At 43.4% G+C, this 16858-nt stretch overlaps 1 long non-coding RNA gene across 1 annotated transcript in view; it reads left to right on the plus strand.

Annotated features, from left to right (window-relative positions):
- The first annotated feature begins 538 nt into the window (after positions 1–538).
- LOC107521867 overlaps positions 539–16858 on the plus strand; it is a 30019-nt gene continuing 13699 nt past the window's right edge. The window contains exons 1-2 of the long non-coding RNA XR_001599665.2: positions 539–815; positions 4167–4402. This is a non-coding gene — a long non-coding RNA (uncharacterized LOC107521867). The remainder of the gene's footprint in view (positions 816–4166; positions 4403–16858) is intronic.

Genomic DNA, 16858 nt, shown 5'->3' on the forward strand with positions numbered 1-16858 from the left:
ATTTCGCCTCGCCATCTACGCCCTGAGCGTTTCACACAGTGTTTCACGTTAGGGTGGAAGGGGAGGCCAGCGCATCCCGATCCCCCAGGCGCCGGGTCCACTTCCCCTCCCCATCACACCGCCTGCCCTCAGCTCAGCAGCCCCGCCCGAGGGGCGCGCCGACCCCACCCTTGTCGCGAGTGCTAGCGTTCCCGCTCCGCACGCCCGCGCGGGGGGCGGGGGAGAGGACGACCACCCTCCCACGGGGAGCCGACCGGGGCGCTCCTCAGCGGCCGGGGGCCTCGCCGGCCTCTCCTGCCGCCTTGGACCCCGCCACTCCCTCGGCCAGGAGCCAGTTCCCCGCGATATCAGGCGCGCGAGGCCTCGAGGCCGCCGCCACAGGGCCCGGGGCGCGTGCCAGAGCAGGGGCTGCGCATGCGCGTGGGGTGCGGGGCGCGGGCGGGGCGCGGCGTGAGCGGGCAGCGGCGAGCGGGGCGGGGCGCCGCCGGGACTGGAGACGCGGCTGGCTGAGGTGGGCCACGCAGTCCGCCCTCCCCGGCGTGCCCTTCCTTGCAGGCGCGCGACGGCAAACAGCAACTTTCCCTCCGAATTCCCCTGCCACAGAAAGGAGAGAGTAGTTCCCGTCCGAACGTCAGTCGTGTGTGGAAGGAACTGAACGCGGCTTCACGGCGGGGAAGTTGCAAATAGATGAACTTGAGTCTGCGGAGTTCAGGGGCGCAGGTTCGGAACAGCTGGGGCCCACTCCTAAGCCTACAGTGTTTCTTGCCATCCATCGTCACCCTCAGTGCGGGATGGAGGAAGGTTGTTTAAAGTTGGTAAGATTTTTAATCAGATGCTGTAGGTCCCTGCTGTGCTTAACACCGTGGCTTTGGGCCAGTCACGTCATATTCCTGGAGTTCCTTATTACCATTGTTAAAATGAAAAGGGTGCGCAAGTGCTCAACACTGCAAATTATTAAATTGAAGGAAACGGAATGGCTGGTTGTCTAACTCAGGCACGTGCCTACGGGATTGAGTGAGGGACGGGTAGCTGGGACCTCGAGGCGAAGTGAATAGTATTGATAGTGCAATGGAGGACAGAGTGGAGGCCCAGCATGACTTCTTCGTGGGAGGAGGGGAAATCAGTGCAGGTTTCACCCATGATATGACCCCTGAACTGGGCCTAGAAGGATGAGATGGAAGTGGGGTCCTCCATGCAATGCACATGCCTGAAAGCCTGCACAGGCCATTGATAGTGTCTAGAGAGTTCTGGGAGTGGCTACCAGCCTAGTGTTGGGCATGTGGGGAGGCAATAAGTAGGCTTGGTGAAGGGTGTGTGTGTGTGGAGGGTTTTCAAAGTCCCTACAGGCAGTAAAAAGCTTCAGAGGGTCTTTAGTCATGAAACTAACGTTAGATGTGTGTTTTGGTAAAGTAACTGGCAGGAACCAGACAGGAAGTGTAATTGTACAAAGGGGATGTTGGAGGAAGGAAGTTAATCTCATAGTCCCTGGAATGATGAGGGCCTGAGCCTGGGAGTGCAATGGGGATGGGGTTGAAAGCAAGATTTCAGAGAGATCTCAGAGATAATAATTGACAGATTTCATTGGCTCCCCATCACAGCTGAGTCAAGGATGACTCCCGGGTCTGAAAAACCCCAGAGACTGAGTCATTAAGACATTTTGTTTTCTACCAAATGTAGACCTTGTGTCAGACGCTTAGCATCTGAAAAGACCTAGTCTCTGCACTGAAGGTGTTAGTAGTTGAATAGAGTAGATGGACATATAACTAGATGATTATATCTTTATCTATGTGCTATAGAGCATTACAGGTGTCCCTGTCTGAGCCCTACATGGGGTTGGGGGCAGGGAGGGTTTCCTAGGGGAAGGTGGCCTGAGCTTCAGGGAAATGGGAGTTCTTGGGCAATATGGGCATTCAAGGAGTGTGAGCAGGAAGGCCAGGCCATTTGTGATCTGCTTTGAGCACTAGAAGTGTAGGCATGTAGATGAACTAGTAGAACTAGATGCTGTAGTGCGAACTGGAGGTGGAACTTGAGTTTTGTTCTCTAGGGCATGGGGAGCCAACACAGGACCTTCCTAGGAGGAGGGCTTGTTCAGATTTGACTTGGGACTGCTTACCCTGGGTAAATCATGGAGAAAATTTGTGAAGTGGAGAAGTTGTAGGGATAGGCAGTAGCAGGAAGTGCTGGTGAGGGAGAGTGGGGGGCTGAACCTGGGCAGTGGTGGCAGGAGCAGGGCTGGCATGAGCATAGGGGATGTGGGAAGAAGAGTGATGTGGGACAAGTGGAGGATGACGGGGGAGAGCATATGGGGCCCTGGAGACAGCCCAGTGGAGATAAATAAGGATAATTCACTAGCTAAGCAGAATGGCATTTCTCTTAACCTTGGAAAGCTTATCTCTTCCTCACGTGCAAAAATGGGGAGCGGAGTGGCAGGACCTACCTCATAATGTTAAGGTAATTCACTCCACAAATATTTACTTAGCACCTTCCAGAGTTCTAGGTGCCAAGGATTCAGGTAGACTGCTGCTATATAAAATACACAGGAAATACAGGTTAAGTTGAAAATAGAGGGCCCAATTAGAGGTACATATTTGGCTATTATTCACATTAAGGTCCTAGAAAAGAGGCAGATAAGCACTGAGTGAGAGAGAATCCCTTAGTTGGAGGGCAAGACAGAGGCTTCCTGGTGACAGTGTGCTGGCCCGCAGGGAACCAAGCACAGGTATGTATGTGTTTGAATGGCCTTGGTGAGGCCATGTTTAATGTGATGGTTTAGACTGGACCATCTCTAAGCTCTTCCCTGGTGTTAAAACTTCTGTGTGTAGAGGGAGCTGTGAGTTTGGCTCCGCGGATCCAAGATCCTAGGGGTCTCCTGGGAGGACTCCAGGCGCCTGCCAGGAGCCTGCCTTCTCTCAGTACACAGTGCATATTTTCAAAGTGTCTTGTACTTACTAGGTGCATAAGAGCAGAACAGTGACTTTTATTATTTCTTATCACCATTCTTCAGAGTAGACTAATTGTTATCTCATTTTATAGTTGAGAAGATTAAGGTATGATGATATTTAGTGCCTTGCCAGAGGCTACACAGTTATCCAAAGGACTTTTTCTTTTCTTTCACTTTCTGAGCTGTATCCCAGAAGTATTTCATAGTCAGAACAATGTCATAACAAATTAATGTTTTCATTAAAAGGAAGTAACAATAACAATTTATCCAAAATAATTTATAAATATCCTTGGAGTGTTTATTGATAATTTTTAACCAAATTTAAAATATCCAAAGGCTAATACAAATGGCTGTTAATATTTATTGGGTGCTTCATAAACACAGTACTTCAAATGTATTATCTCATTTAATCTTCACAACTCCTCATCATCACCATTTTTATCGATAGTAAGGTTGAAAGGTAGAGTAAGGAGGAGTAAGGTTGGAGTGAGGTAAAGTAAGGTTGGGGTGAGTCAGAGTATGGTTGGGGTGAGGTGGAATGAGGTTGGGGTGAGATTGGAGTAAGGTAGGTGGAATAGCCGGTCCAAGGTCATTCGGTCAGTGAGAGAGGCAGAACCCGATTTTGAACTCAGTATGTTAGCCCTAGGACCTCAGCTCTTTACCACTAGGCACATCACCCCTTATTGGATTTATCTTTGAGATTGTACCAGAAACAGTGATAATTGAATAGCCAAAATTAACTTTTACAATTGACACTCTTAAAGGGTTGCAAGCCTTCTCTTACCTTTTTTGTTGTTCCAGCTAAATAAGGGGCAGCTTTTCTCCTCCATATAACTGAAGTGGGAATTTGGTGGAGGAGGTAAGGGCCCGCAAAGATTGTGCAACCTTTGGATTTGCCCATGCCAAGGCAGTAAGTAGCATTGGCCTCTATGTAGGGCCGGAAATAGGGGAACTGGGATGGTATCCCCAGGTGGGCAGCAGGGTCACTGGGTTTGGGGAATGGTGTTGGAGTGAAAACTCACCACTCACAGAGAGTGATTTGGCATGTGTACAAAAGACAACTTTCCAAAATTCAGTTGTTGTTGTTGTTGTCATTGTTTTTCTGAAAAATAAAATACAGTGACCTGAATACCTCTGAGTTTCTCAGACACTGGCTTAATCTGGAAAGGCTGAGTTCCACCTGCCTTCTGTTATTGGGTCTTACTGAGTGCCTCTTGCTTCCCAGTCTTGGTCTTAGAGACTCTCAGATGTAATGGCAGTAGAGATGGAGCAGGCGCAGCGACTGGAGAGTCCAGGGCACCACCTGGAGGAAGAGTTGATGGAGAGGGATTATTGGTTCCGTGTGGCCACAGGAGAGGGACAGACTGCTCAACCTGCTTTCTCTGCAGTGTTCCGTGCAGAGCTCTGTTCATTACATCTGGCCAAGAGAGTCATTTGGAAGTGGTCGTGCGATCTGGATTGGTAAGTGGATAAGGCATTGGTGCTAATAGATTTCTGAATTTACTAATGAGTTTTTTTAAAACCTTTCTTGTGCTTTAAATGTTGACCATTAAAAACATGTTATTACTTAAACCTGTTTTTCCTTCAGACAAAGATGTGCCTTTGGCATGTGGGATTTTTGCTCGAGGTGATGATGAAGACATGTGCCACGAGCCCTCCCACCTCCAAAGTAGTGGCTTGCCAAAACTAACAGCTGTGAAATTATTTGTGACTCTTAAGGATAAACATATTTGTCCCTTTTCATTGCATTATCATGAGTGCTGCAGTGCCTCTTTGCAATTGTGATTTACTCTCCCTACTGTATTTCTTAGTTTAGAAGTGACACAGAAACCTTGGCATCGTTTGTTTTCTTTGGGATCTGGGTTATGAGTTTGAGCCTCATTTTCAGGCAGGCCTTGGCTCCTCAGTCTCTGCAAGATGGGACTTTCCTGTTTATGTCATTTTCGGTTTATTTCGTAGGCATGCTTTGTGTAGGGGAGAAAAATACCCATGAAGGAAGCTTCCCAGAGGGTGACCAGGTGCACAGTTCAGCCAAGTAGGTGACTTGGTGGGACATATTTCTTTGTGTTTGTTCATGTCGGGAAGGGTGTGACAGCATGCTGGGAGAGACTCGGCTCACAGCCAAATAACTTTACCACCTGAGGTCTGAAGCGGCTATTCCGAGGGGTCCAGCCATGGCTGCTTGAGAATCTAAGCATGTGGGAAGCACGCAGCCCTGATGGCACTCACAGTGCCCTGCGTGATGATTGCTCACTGTATGTGTTCTTCTGAATCGATACACAGGGCTCCTCCCATATGTGCATTTATGTGTGTAAAAAAGTGTATCTATGTACATACTGAAGTTTTTGTGAGTAGAATAAGAAAAATGAAAAAGGAAAAAGACATGAGAGTGGATAGCAAAATGGTAGCCTGCTGATAGTTGTCAAAGCTGGATGATGGCCACATGGAAGGTTCATTATACTTTTCTCTCTGCTTTTGTGTACGTTTGAAAATTGTGAAATAAAAAGGTTTAAAAACATGTATAGTACTGAAACATTTGTTTAAACGTTTGATCCATGCAATACTCAGCTGTACCCGGCTTGACTGCAGATGCTGTGCTGGGCGTTTGGGCACGGGGACAATTCTCTACCTTCACGGCACTCAGAGCTGGGGCAGGACAGACATTAATCTAACATCACACAAATACTGAATTTCAAACAGAGAGGAATTCTTTGAAGCACAGTGACAGGTATGAAAACCTTGAATGGTGGAAACCATTAGGGGGAGGATCAGAATAAGGTCGCAGAAGGGTTGAGGATCGAGCTCAGGGCTAACACATGATTAGGAATTAACTGGGCACTATGAGACACAGGAAAGAAGGAAAAAGAGAGTTTCAGAAGATGGATCTCACCTGGGACCTATGGAAGGTCAGGGTGGTGGAGCCCAGAGGGACAGGAGGGTGACTGAGTGGTGGGCCAGGGGTGTGCCAGCCCCTGTGAAGGATTTGCTCTTGCTCCTGGGAGTGATGGACAACCAGTGAAGAGTCGAGGCAGGAAGTAGCTGTGGATCAACTTCCTCTTCTCAGACTGCTATTTTGGCTACAAGGTGGAGGGAGAATGGGGTTGGGGGAGGTGGAGGTGGGAACAGGTATGTTGAGATTTCGAACTTGGTGATGGTCTGGATGTGGGTTAGGGAGAGGGAAGGTCAATGTGATGGCAGTGGGCTGTCATGTGCTAAGATGGGACACCAAAAGGGAGGGTCTGGTGTGGCAGAGACGTCCCAAACCTTTATAGTATCTTATTATTCGGATGCATCTTTATTTATTTAGTTGTCTCTCTGTTGGTGGACTTTAGTTGTCTATAGAGCTCCTGCTCTTCAAGAGTCCTGCAGTAAATGTGCTTGAGTGCATGAATTCATTTGTGTGCATTTGTGAATATTTTTGTAGGCTGGAGTCCTCCAAATGGAATCACTGGGTCAGAGTATGCACATCTCAGATTGCCCCAAGAAGGCCTATTTCCCCACACTCACCAGCACTGGATTTTACCGTTCTTAGTTTTTCCCTAATGTGTTGGGTAAAAAGCTTGTCTTATTGATACTTTAATTTACATTTCATCAATTACTTATACATTTAAGCATCTTTTAAAGTGTTTGTTGGCTGTTGTCAACTTTAAGAGAAAATTATATCTTGCCCATTTTTCTTTGGGTTGCTTTCCTTTTTTCTTTATTGAGTCATAACAGTTTTTTTATATGATATGGATATTAATTGTTAATAGCTTCTTAAGTCTAAGTTTGCACTCAACTTTAGACAGTGGTCTGAGACATTCTCCTTCTTCTGTGTCACCCCCAGTACCCCATGTCAGTCATCACCAGACTCTGAAGCATCTTGACATCTCTGCTCCTGCCCCCTTAAGACTGGGGACACACTACAGAGCATCCCCTGCAGTGTTCCCACAGGGCAAGCAACCTGCCCAGGGCCTCACGCTGATAATGGAGTCCTGGTCTCTGCTTCTGTGGCCCAATGGTTGTTGGGCCCAGAAGGCCTCCTGGGTCAGACTTCACCTGGGCTGTCACTGGGGAGCATTTCAAGATTCCTCTAAATTACCATTGTGAGTCTCGCCCCTGCCCATATTGAGAGTTCAGTTTCCCAGGTGACTGGTGGGGGAAAAGAGTGACTATCACCATGTCACAAAGATATCCAGTTTGAAAAATGGAGGCTACAGTTCTTGGGAATGTGTGGGCTTTCCAGTCCTTGGTGCTGTGGAATCACCTCAGGTGATTTATTTGTATCAGATGCAGGTTGTAAAGCATGATGATTTCAAGGAGGTACAAGTCATTGCTAGAAGATTCTTAGTGTGGTGTGCTGTGCTCGTTGGTTTCACAGTGGGGAGACCAGGAATGGGAGTGATTTTCCGGACTGTCTTCCTTCTGGATTTTGTTAGGAAGGGGATATCTGGGGTGCAGGCCATCACTAGAATCTTGACAAGCTGATATCTGACCCCATGATCCTGCCAAACACCCCACAGTCCAACCTGTAAGCAAGCCCCAGAGGGCCCTGGCCCAAGGGGGTGTCCAGGCTGCCTGCCTTTGTGCCCCGTTGCCCCTCAGTCTTGCCGTGGCCTTCATGCCTCCTCTCCTCTGTAGTTAGTTCCCAGGATGTGCTCTGGACCTGGATCTTGTGGGTGATAGCCTCTCCTATCTCTCTCTTCATTCTCACTTTGTTTTGTTTGTTTCGTTGCAGCTTTATGGAAATATGATTCACATACCATACCCTTCACTCATCTAAAGTATACAGTTCACCAGTTTTTAGTGTATTCACAAGTTGTGCAACCATCACCACAATCAAGTTTAGAACATGTTCATCATTCCAAAGAGAAGTCACATGTTCCTTATTCCATTAAGCAGTCACTCCCATTTCTCTCCACTGCCCCCCAGCCTCTGGCAACTACTAATCTATTTTGTCTCTATCAATTTGCCTGGACATTTTGTATCAGTGAAATAAGACAATTTGTGTCCATTTGTTTTTAAAGTTGTAAGAGGAGGCCAGGATACTGAATATCCAGATTCTGAGCTCTGGGCTGGGTTAGTCCTGCCCAGTGAGCCCTGAGCTCGAATCCCAGAGCTGAGTCCAAGAGCTGGGTATCTGGGGCAAGATGCCAGGCAGGCAAGATCTGATTAGTCCTAACTGCCCCAGAGCTCCAGTCTGGGTAAGATGGGAACTGGGCATGGAATGGTAGTGGTCAGGGATGGGAGCTTGTGGGGCCTCTGGATCCTGTAATCTAAAGAGACTTGGAACTTGAACTCTCTTTTCCTTGTCTATGCTGAACCCTGAACACCCTCCTTCTTTCATGTGATACACAGCCTGAAATTTATCCCACTGGCAATTTCATTGGTTAGATACTAGGTGCATAGCACCTTCTCAAGCTTTTCTAGAGGATTTTGACATTTGTTTTCATTCATTCACATCTTGTGAATTATTTTAATTCAGGCATTTTCCTCTTAATACCTCAAAGAAATCAGTTTAATATGCCTGTAAGTCTCTAATCACCTTAGTTTTGGTAATTGGCCTGAGAACATTGTGAAACCCTGATTCCCTCTGTTGTCATGTTAGACACTATGCTAGGGAAGCCCTGTGGGAAATATGAACGAAGTCGGACAGAGCTTTCATCCAAAGACCTTCTCTTTGATTGTGTGCAAGATAAGATATGACTCTTGGGATCATGTTGCTCTTTGCTTTGCTATAACAGTCAAAGGCCCCATGGTGGCCATCCTGTGTGACCTGCTGCTCTCCGACTCCCACTGGCTGCCTTTGTCCTGGCAGACCAGGCATGTTCCTGCCTCAGGGCCATTGCATGGGCTGTTCCTGCTGTCTGGAATGGACCCCACCCCCCACTCACTTCCTTCAAGTTTGCTCAGATGCTGCTTTCTCAGGGCCTGGTGATGGTAGGCACCCGAGGAAGTATCTGCCGAAAGGAGAAGTGAACAACTCTAGTGTGAGTGTGGAAAGTCAGGGCCCCAGTATAAGAGTTGCTGATCTCATTGGGCTTCAGGTTTCTGTTGCCAAGAAGGCTGGCTCCTTTATGTACCTGATGGTTCTGATACTGCTAGGGGAAAAGGGGCCCTGAGAATTGATTGGCCTCTGCCTCTTGGAGCCTCTTGGAGTATACGAGCCCTGTGCAAGGGTCTGGAGGCCAAGTGCTCTCCTCTTCACCATGAGGACAAATGATGCTGCTACTGCTGTGTTCCTTGGGCCCTTCACTTGGTGCCTGTTGCCTGCCAGCCTGTGAAGAAGGCCCAGGCTGAGTTCTTCCTGTTCTCCAGTTGGGACCCCCAAGGCTCTGGTTGAATGGGGTCCTTCCTTATCCCTTGGCAAAATAGCAAACTGTTTAGTGGTTAGTCAGGCCTGTGAAGGCAGGTGTCCATGTCTCTTGGATACAAGCCACAGTCCGTGCAGGGCCTGCAAGGCCTCCTACCTAGCCCAGCCTGGCCCAGCCACACTGCAGTCTCATAGAGCCCAGGTCCCTGAGACCCTCCTTCCCTTGCCTGTGTACTCTGCTCTGCCCACACTTTGTGCCCCTGCCTCTCTTCTCCATAGGACACCTGCTCTCTGCCGCTTCTTGGTTGCAGAAGAGGACCTGGTGTAACATAGTTTCCCAATAAGTACACACTGAGTGAGCAAATGTATTAAGTTCATTTGTAAGACTTTTTCTGGTTTGATTAAGCTAGAGTGGGGTTTAGTCAGTACTGCTGAGATGATCAGTCTTATTTTTGCTTACAGAGCATGATTAACATTTGGATGTTTAGAAAATACAAAAGAGAAAAAGTGGAGGAAGCTAAGTTCTTTTTTAAAAAATACTTTATTATAGAAAAATACAAATATAAAATAGTAGAGTGACTCTTCTATGACCCATCCCCAGCCTGAACAGGTCCCAATTCATCCCCAAACTGTTTCATCCAAGCTCCCTGCCCCCACCCCTGAGTTAATTAGAAGTACACTCCAGACAGATATCATATCACGTCATCAGTAAGTATTGTGGTGTGTATCCAAAATGAGACTTCTGAAAAGAAAGGCCAAGGGAGTGATGAAATGCCAGAGCCCACATTCTGCTGGCCTGGGGAGGATGGGGCCTGGCATGCTGTCAGTGAGTGTGTGTAGCGTTTACATGACATCCAAAAGAGGTGAGCCTGGCCCTAGCCACTGCACATGTGTCCCCGTGCTCATTTCCTTCCTGAGCTGGTCATAGGACCATCACCAGCTTGCAAATGCTGAGGTGTTTTCCCTTTTTCCATTTCCTGTTACTGTTTTGAAACAGAGAGGAGAAGAGGTACCTTGATCTGATGACCATTCATGCACTGTCAGAGTTGGTGCCACACGTTTATAAGAAAAGTGTGGTCAAAATCATGAATATCAGTAATTGGTGGAATGCTAATGTTCCAGTAGGGTGGGAAGAAACAGATTTCAATTTGTAGTTATGTACAAGTTGTTTTCTGCCACATTGCTAAGTGTGGATTATTCTATGAATGATGGATGAAAATAATTAAGAACTGAAATCAGTGAAATAGAAAACAGACAAACAATAGGGAAAAATCAATGAAACCAACAGTTGGTTCTTTGAAAAGATCAGTACAATTGATAAACCTCTAGTTAGACTAAGAAACAGATCTCTCAAATTACCAATATGAGCAATAATATAAGAAATAAAACATATTCCACAAACATGAAAAAGTAAAATAGGGGAAATTATGAACAAATTATGCCAATAGATCCCAAAAATTGGATGAAATAAACTACCTGAAATATTCGAACTATCCAAATGGACTCAAAAGAAAGAGGAGGGAGGAGGGAGGGGGAAAAATAAAAAAATAAAATGTTTAAAAAATAAATGAAGAAAGAGAAAAATCTGAGTAGCCCTACTTGTACTAAAAAAAATTGAATTTGTATTTAAAAACCCACAGGGAAAATTCCAAGCCTGTGTGGCTTCAGAGTTGAGCTATACCCAACATTTATGGAAGAAATGATTCCAATTGTATGCAAATCTTTCAGAAAACAAAGGAGGGAATAGTTCTTAACTCATTCTATAAGCCAGCACTACCCTAACACAAAAATATGTTAAGAAAAGAAACCTACAGGCCAGTATCTCTCATGAAGACAGATGTAAAAATGTTTTCAAAATATTAGCCAATGAATCCAGCAACATATGAAACAAGATCGATAAATGGAGTTTATTCCAGTACTATGAAACTGGTTTAAATTCAAAAATCAATATAATTCACCATATTAACAGAATAAAAAAGAATAAACCTGGTTACCTTAATAGATACAAAAAAATATATAAAGCAACAATGAAAAATCAAACACCAACTCATGACTTACAAAACAAAAAGCAAAAAACTCTCAGCAAACCTAGAAAGGAAGAGAATTTCCATGACCTCATATAGGGCAGCTACTAAAAGCCTAAAACTAATATCATACCTAAAGATGGAAGACTAAATAAACATTTTTCATCTGAGGTCAATAACAAGACAACAATCTCTGCTTTTACCATTTTTATTCATCTTAGCATCAATCCTAGCTAGAGGAATAAGGCAAGAAAAAAAAAGTCATACAAACTCGAAAACGAAATTGTCTTCATTCACAGATGACATGTCCATCTTAGAATATGATCATATGCAATGAAAACTGCAAGGACTCTACAAAAAGAAAAAAAGCTCTTGGAACTTAGTGCATTTAGCAAGGTCACAGGATGCAGAGTTAATATTCAAGAAGCAATTGCATTTTCAAATACTGGTAGTAAGCAATTGGAAATTGAAGTTTAAAAAAATGCCTTATACTATACCATCAAAAAATATAAAACACTTAGGTACAAATATAACAAAATATGTGCAAGAAAGGTACATTAAAACTATAAAACATTGCTGAGAGAAATTAAAGAAGACCTAAATGAATGGAAATATATGTCAAATTTGTGAATCAGAAAGCTTAGCATTTTCAAAATTTCAGTTTCCCCCAAATCGATTTGTAGATTCATTCAATGCAATCCCAAATAACAGCCTTTATGTAAAAAAAAAAAAAAAAGGCAAGTCAATCATAAAATTTATGTGGAAATACAAAGGACTGAATCTAAGTTTTAAAAAAGTCAAAACAATTTTGAAAATGAAAACATTGGAAGACTTATACTACCTGATTTCAAAACTTACTACAAAGCTATAGTCATCAAGGCAGTGTGATACTGGCATTAGGGTAGACATACAGATCAGTGGAACAGAATAGAGAGCCCTGAAGTAAACCCACAGATATATAGTCAATTAATTTGACAAAGATGCCAAAAGAGTTCAATGATGTAAGGTTAATCTTTTCAACATAAGTTGCTTGGACTACTGGATATCCACAAAGGAAGAAATTAATCTTGAGCCTTACCTGAGACAATATATAAAAAATTAACTCGAAATGGATCACAAACCTAAATGTAAGTGCTAAAATCATAAAAATTGAAGAAGAAAATATTTGCTACCTTGGCAAAGTTTTCTTAGGACACAAACATAAACCATAAAAGAAAAAAATGATTAACCAAACTTGATCAAAATTAAAAACTTCTTTTAAAAACACCCTTAAGAAAAGGAAAAATAAGCCAAAAACTGTATATGTGACAAAGGACTTTTATGCAGACTGTATAAAGAAGCTGTAATTCAAAAGCCAGAAGACAAACTAAACTTCATTGAGAATTAGGCAAAAGATCTCAGCAGACATTTCACAGAAGATATGAATGGCCAATGAGTACACGAAAAGATCTTCAATGTGTCCAGTTATAAGGGAAGTGCAAATTAAAATCATAATAGATACTACTAGACACCCATTAGAATAACCAAAACTTAAAGGAATTGACAATATTTAGTATTGCCAAGGACACAAAGCACTAGAATTCTCATATAATACTGGTGGGAATGTAAAATGGTACAATTTTGGAAAAGTTGGGCAGTTTCCTTTACTCTTAGATGTTCATTTACTATTTACAACCCAGCAATTCCACTGTTGGATAATATGCATGGAAAACATCTGTCCACGCTAAGACTCATGTAGAAATGTTCACAGCAGCTTTATTTAATAATAGCCAAAAACTGAAAATATCGTTAAGTGTCCATCAACATGTAATAAATAAATGTGGTATAGTCACACACTGGAACTCTCTTAGCAGTTAAAAGGAGAGAACTCCTGATGTTGCAACAAATGGATAAATCTCACAGACGTTATGTTGAATGAGAGAAGTCAGACAAAAAGAGTATATACTGTGTGATTCCATTTATATAAAACCTGAAAAAGGACAGATCCAATCCAAAGTGACAGAAAATGCCCAAGTCACCCAAGTTCGGTTAATCAATTTTTTTCTTTTATGGTTTATGTTGTGTCCTAAGAAAACTTTGCCAAGGTGGCAAATATTTTCTTTTTCAATTTTTATGATTTTAGCACTTACGTTTAGGTTCGTGGTCCATTTTGAGTTAATTTTTTGTATATTCTATCAGGTAAGTCACACCCAAGTCATAGCAAAAACCCAAATCATTTGAAGATGAGGGTTAAATATAAAGATGTTTACATAAGCAGAGGTTGTGTGCCTCTCAAAGCAAGATGCTACATTTGTCCCCTTACATTGCCAGCTGATGGTCAACTGGTATGATCTAAAAAATCAATTATCCAAGAAATGAAATTCTATGACTTATTTTTGTGAACAAGTTGTAAAGAAAAGCTCAGATTTAGAACTGCATGCATGCATTTTTTGAACCTTGAACTCATTATTTTAAGTAATAAAGTAGAAATAAAGTAGAAATCCATGTGATTCCAAAGATTTGTTACAGTAGTTTAATCCCCCAAACTTCTCTAAGATAATTACTACTTCAAAGGAAGAGAATGAATTTAACTAAAGTTCTGATATTTTTATTTTTTAAAATCAAATTTATTGAAGTACAACTAACATTCAATAAAGTGCATTAGTTTAAAGTAAACTGGTCAATGTAACCACCATCTATCTCCATTAAAATAGAGAACATGCCATTACCCAAAAAGTTTCCCTGTGCCCCATTCTCCCTCAGTTTTCTCATTCACAACCCAAGGCCAACACTGATCAAATTTCTATCACTAGGGGTTAGATTTATCCTCTAGTGTTTCATACATATGGAGTCATTCAATATATACTATTTCTCGTCTGGCACCTTTTGCTCGGCACAATATTGTTCAGATTTATGCATGTTGTTGCATGCAACAGACATTTATTCCTTTTGATTGTTGTAGTATTATTCCTCATTACTTGCATCCTCATTACCTGTTAATAACTCCTAAAAAAGTGATAAATGAGAGCTTCTAAGCTCCTGAATAATTAAACCAGTGAGCAGAGCAGTCATCTATCCAGTTGGCCAAGACAGAAACTTCAGGATTACTTTTGACTCTTCTTTCCAAATCCAATAACCACCAAGTCCTGTCCATTTTAATCCCCGAATATACTTCAAATCAATCTCTTCAGCCGCTACTTTAAGCAAACCTTCATCACTTCTCACATGCATGGCTGCAGAAACCTATTTTTCTTTAGTTTTGCCCCCCACCAATCCATTTTCCATCTTCAAACCAGAATGATCTTACTCAAAGGATCTCACTGAAATGATCTTACCAAAAGGAGATCTAGTAAACATATATACACTGGAACTTTTTCATCATCCCAACTGAAACTCTGTACCCATCAAGCAATCACTCTCCATTCTCCTTCTCCCAAGCCTCAGGTAACCTGTGTTCTACTTTCTGTCTATGAATTTTAGGTACCTTTGCCTATTTTAGGTACCTCATGTAAGTGGAATTATGCAATATTTGTCCATTGGTGACTGGCTATATAGACATAAAGAAATGAGGACTTTTCGGACTTTATAAAATGTATTCCATGGGAGCCATGACAGCAATGTCAACTTGCACATAATGGGGACGCCTTTAGGGTGTGACTGGAACACCCAAAACCATAGAAACATCAGCCACAACTGCCGTGGATAAACCTTCACCAGCGGAGCCGATGACTCTGAGGATCCCCTCACGTAAGGTCCATACACGCTGAACGCCTTAGACAGACGATGCTCAAGCCTCATTTGATAGCATCATGAATGGGTGCACCAAGAGCCAAAAACTCTGACCTGCTAACCCATCATAGCCATTGGCTTAGGACCAATGTACAGCTCTCCGTGCCATCATGTAATAGAACTTGCTTTGGAGACTCGAAGGACTTTCATCCCTTTGCTCTGTCATGTAAGACTCTGTACTTCCCCTCTCTGTATGTTGTGTGTTAACCTGCATGGTTACCTGATTGGTTTATTTGAGAAGGTTCCACTCAATAAACCTGGCATCATGGGAAGACACAGAATCGTTCAAGGTCGTGACTTTAGTAGTCGCCCTCCTTGCTTGCAACACTAGCTGATTTCACTTAGCATGTTTTCAAGGTTCTTCCATGTTGCAGCATGAGTCAGGATTTCCTTCCTTTTTAGGGCTGAATAATACTCCATTGTATGAATAGACCACATTCTGTACAGACACTTTGGTTGTTTCCACCTTTTGGCCATGGTGAATAATGCTGCTGTGAACATTGGTATACCAGCATCTGTTCCAGTCCTTGCTCTCAGTTCTTTTGAGTATATACCTAGGAGTGGAACTGTTGAGTCATACAATAATTCTAAGTTTCACTTTCTGAGGAAGCACCCGTTTTCCACAGAAGCCGAGCCATTTTATATTCCCAGCAGCAGTGCATGAGGGTTTCAATTTCTCCAAAATCTCTAAAGAACAATTTTGGGAAACTTAAGCTCTCAGTTTCCTCATCTCTAAAATGTAAGTAATGATAATATCATTCTTAGGGTGATGGGAAGTTTCAATGAGCAAATAGATGGAAATGACTTAGCAAGGGCCTGGCAAATGTGAATGCTATAGTAAGTGCTACCTGGTATCATTGTCGTCACCATTACTGGAGATTATTATGTCTGAAATCTACGAACTTCACAGACCACACCCTTCACCTGCCTCTCCTAGGGGCTGTAGTAGAAAGGCAGCACAGTGAGCCAGTGAGCCAGGGCTAAGTCAGATGAGCCCCCGGAGAAGTGCACAGACACGTATGTGCACAGGCGTGAGCATCGTGGAAGCAACCGCATAGCACAGATAACTTTAAAAAGTCAAAAAAAATCAGAACTTTAGATAAATTCATTCTTTTATGGAACAGGAAGGGGAGGTTCATAGAGGCTAATTGAGTCCTCTAGCTCACACATCCTGTGATGGTGTCGTCAGGGCTTGGGAGTGGTCCTCACTCCTGCCCTTCTTTATTCATATGTGCTTTAGGAAGCACAGCAGGCATCAGGACACACTGCTTCTCTATGCCTGCCCGGAGTGTGCCCAGAGCCTGGTGGAATCACCTTAATGGTGAGAGCAAGCCTTTGATGATGCCACAGGCGACCCTGACTGTGATCTGAGCCTGGGGTTCATATACCTGGTTTTCTTCAGGATTGTTTTCAGCAATTTGGTCACTGCGCTCAAAAGATATGCATATTTGCTCAAATCCTCTACATTGCCTGGTGCCAACCTCGATCATCAATGCTATTCCTACAGGGTTGTTGAAAGTGAAGATTTGTGGCCTATTCATATACTGTAGAAAGCCCTTAAATGATCAACTTCCAAGTCTATAGCAATATAGATTTTCACTTTTTTTAAATTGGTATTTACAAGGAGAAAATGTGTGTGCTGTGGTGTGTGCAAAGGGGTCTGATGGGCATTTTTGCAGCTCTTCGTTCTTAAAGCATCTGCTGTCCTTTCCATCTCCTCTGGGGCCACTAGCAACATGGGCTTTGCCCTGCTGGGCACACAGGAAGTCTGCCAAGAGGGCTCTGCTCTCCTCCTCATGGGAGCTGGCGGGTCACTTCCTGGTTCTTTTCAAT

The sequence above is a fragment of the Rousettus aegyptiacus genome, unplaced genomic scaffold, assembly GCF_014176215.1.
Source record: "Rousettus aegyptiacus isolate mRouAeg1 unplaced genomic scaffold, mRouAeg1.p scaffold_m13_p_5, whole genome shotgun sequence".
NCBI classification, from domain to species: domain Eukaryota; kingdom Metazoa; phylum Chordata; class Mammalia; order Chiroptera; family Pteropodidae; genus Rousettus; species Rousettus aegyptiacus.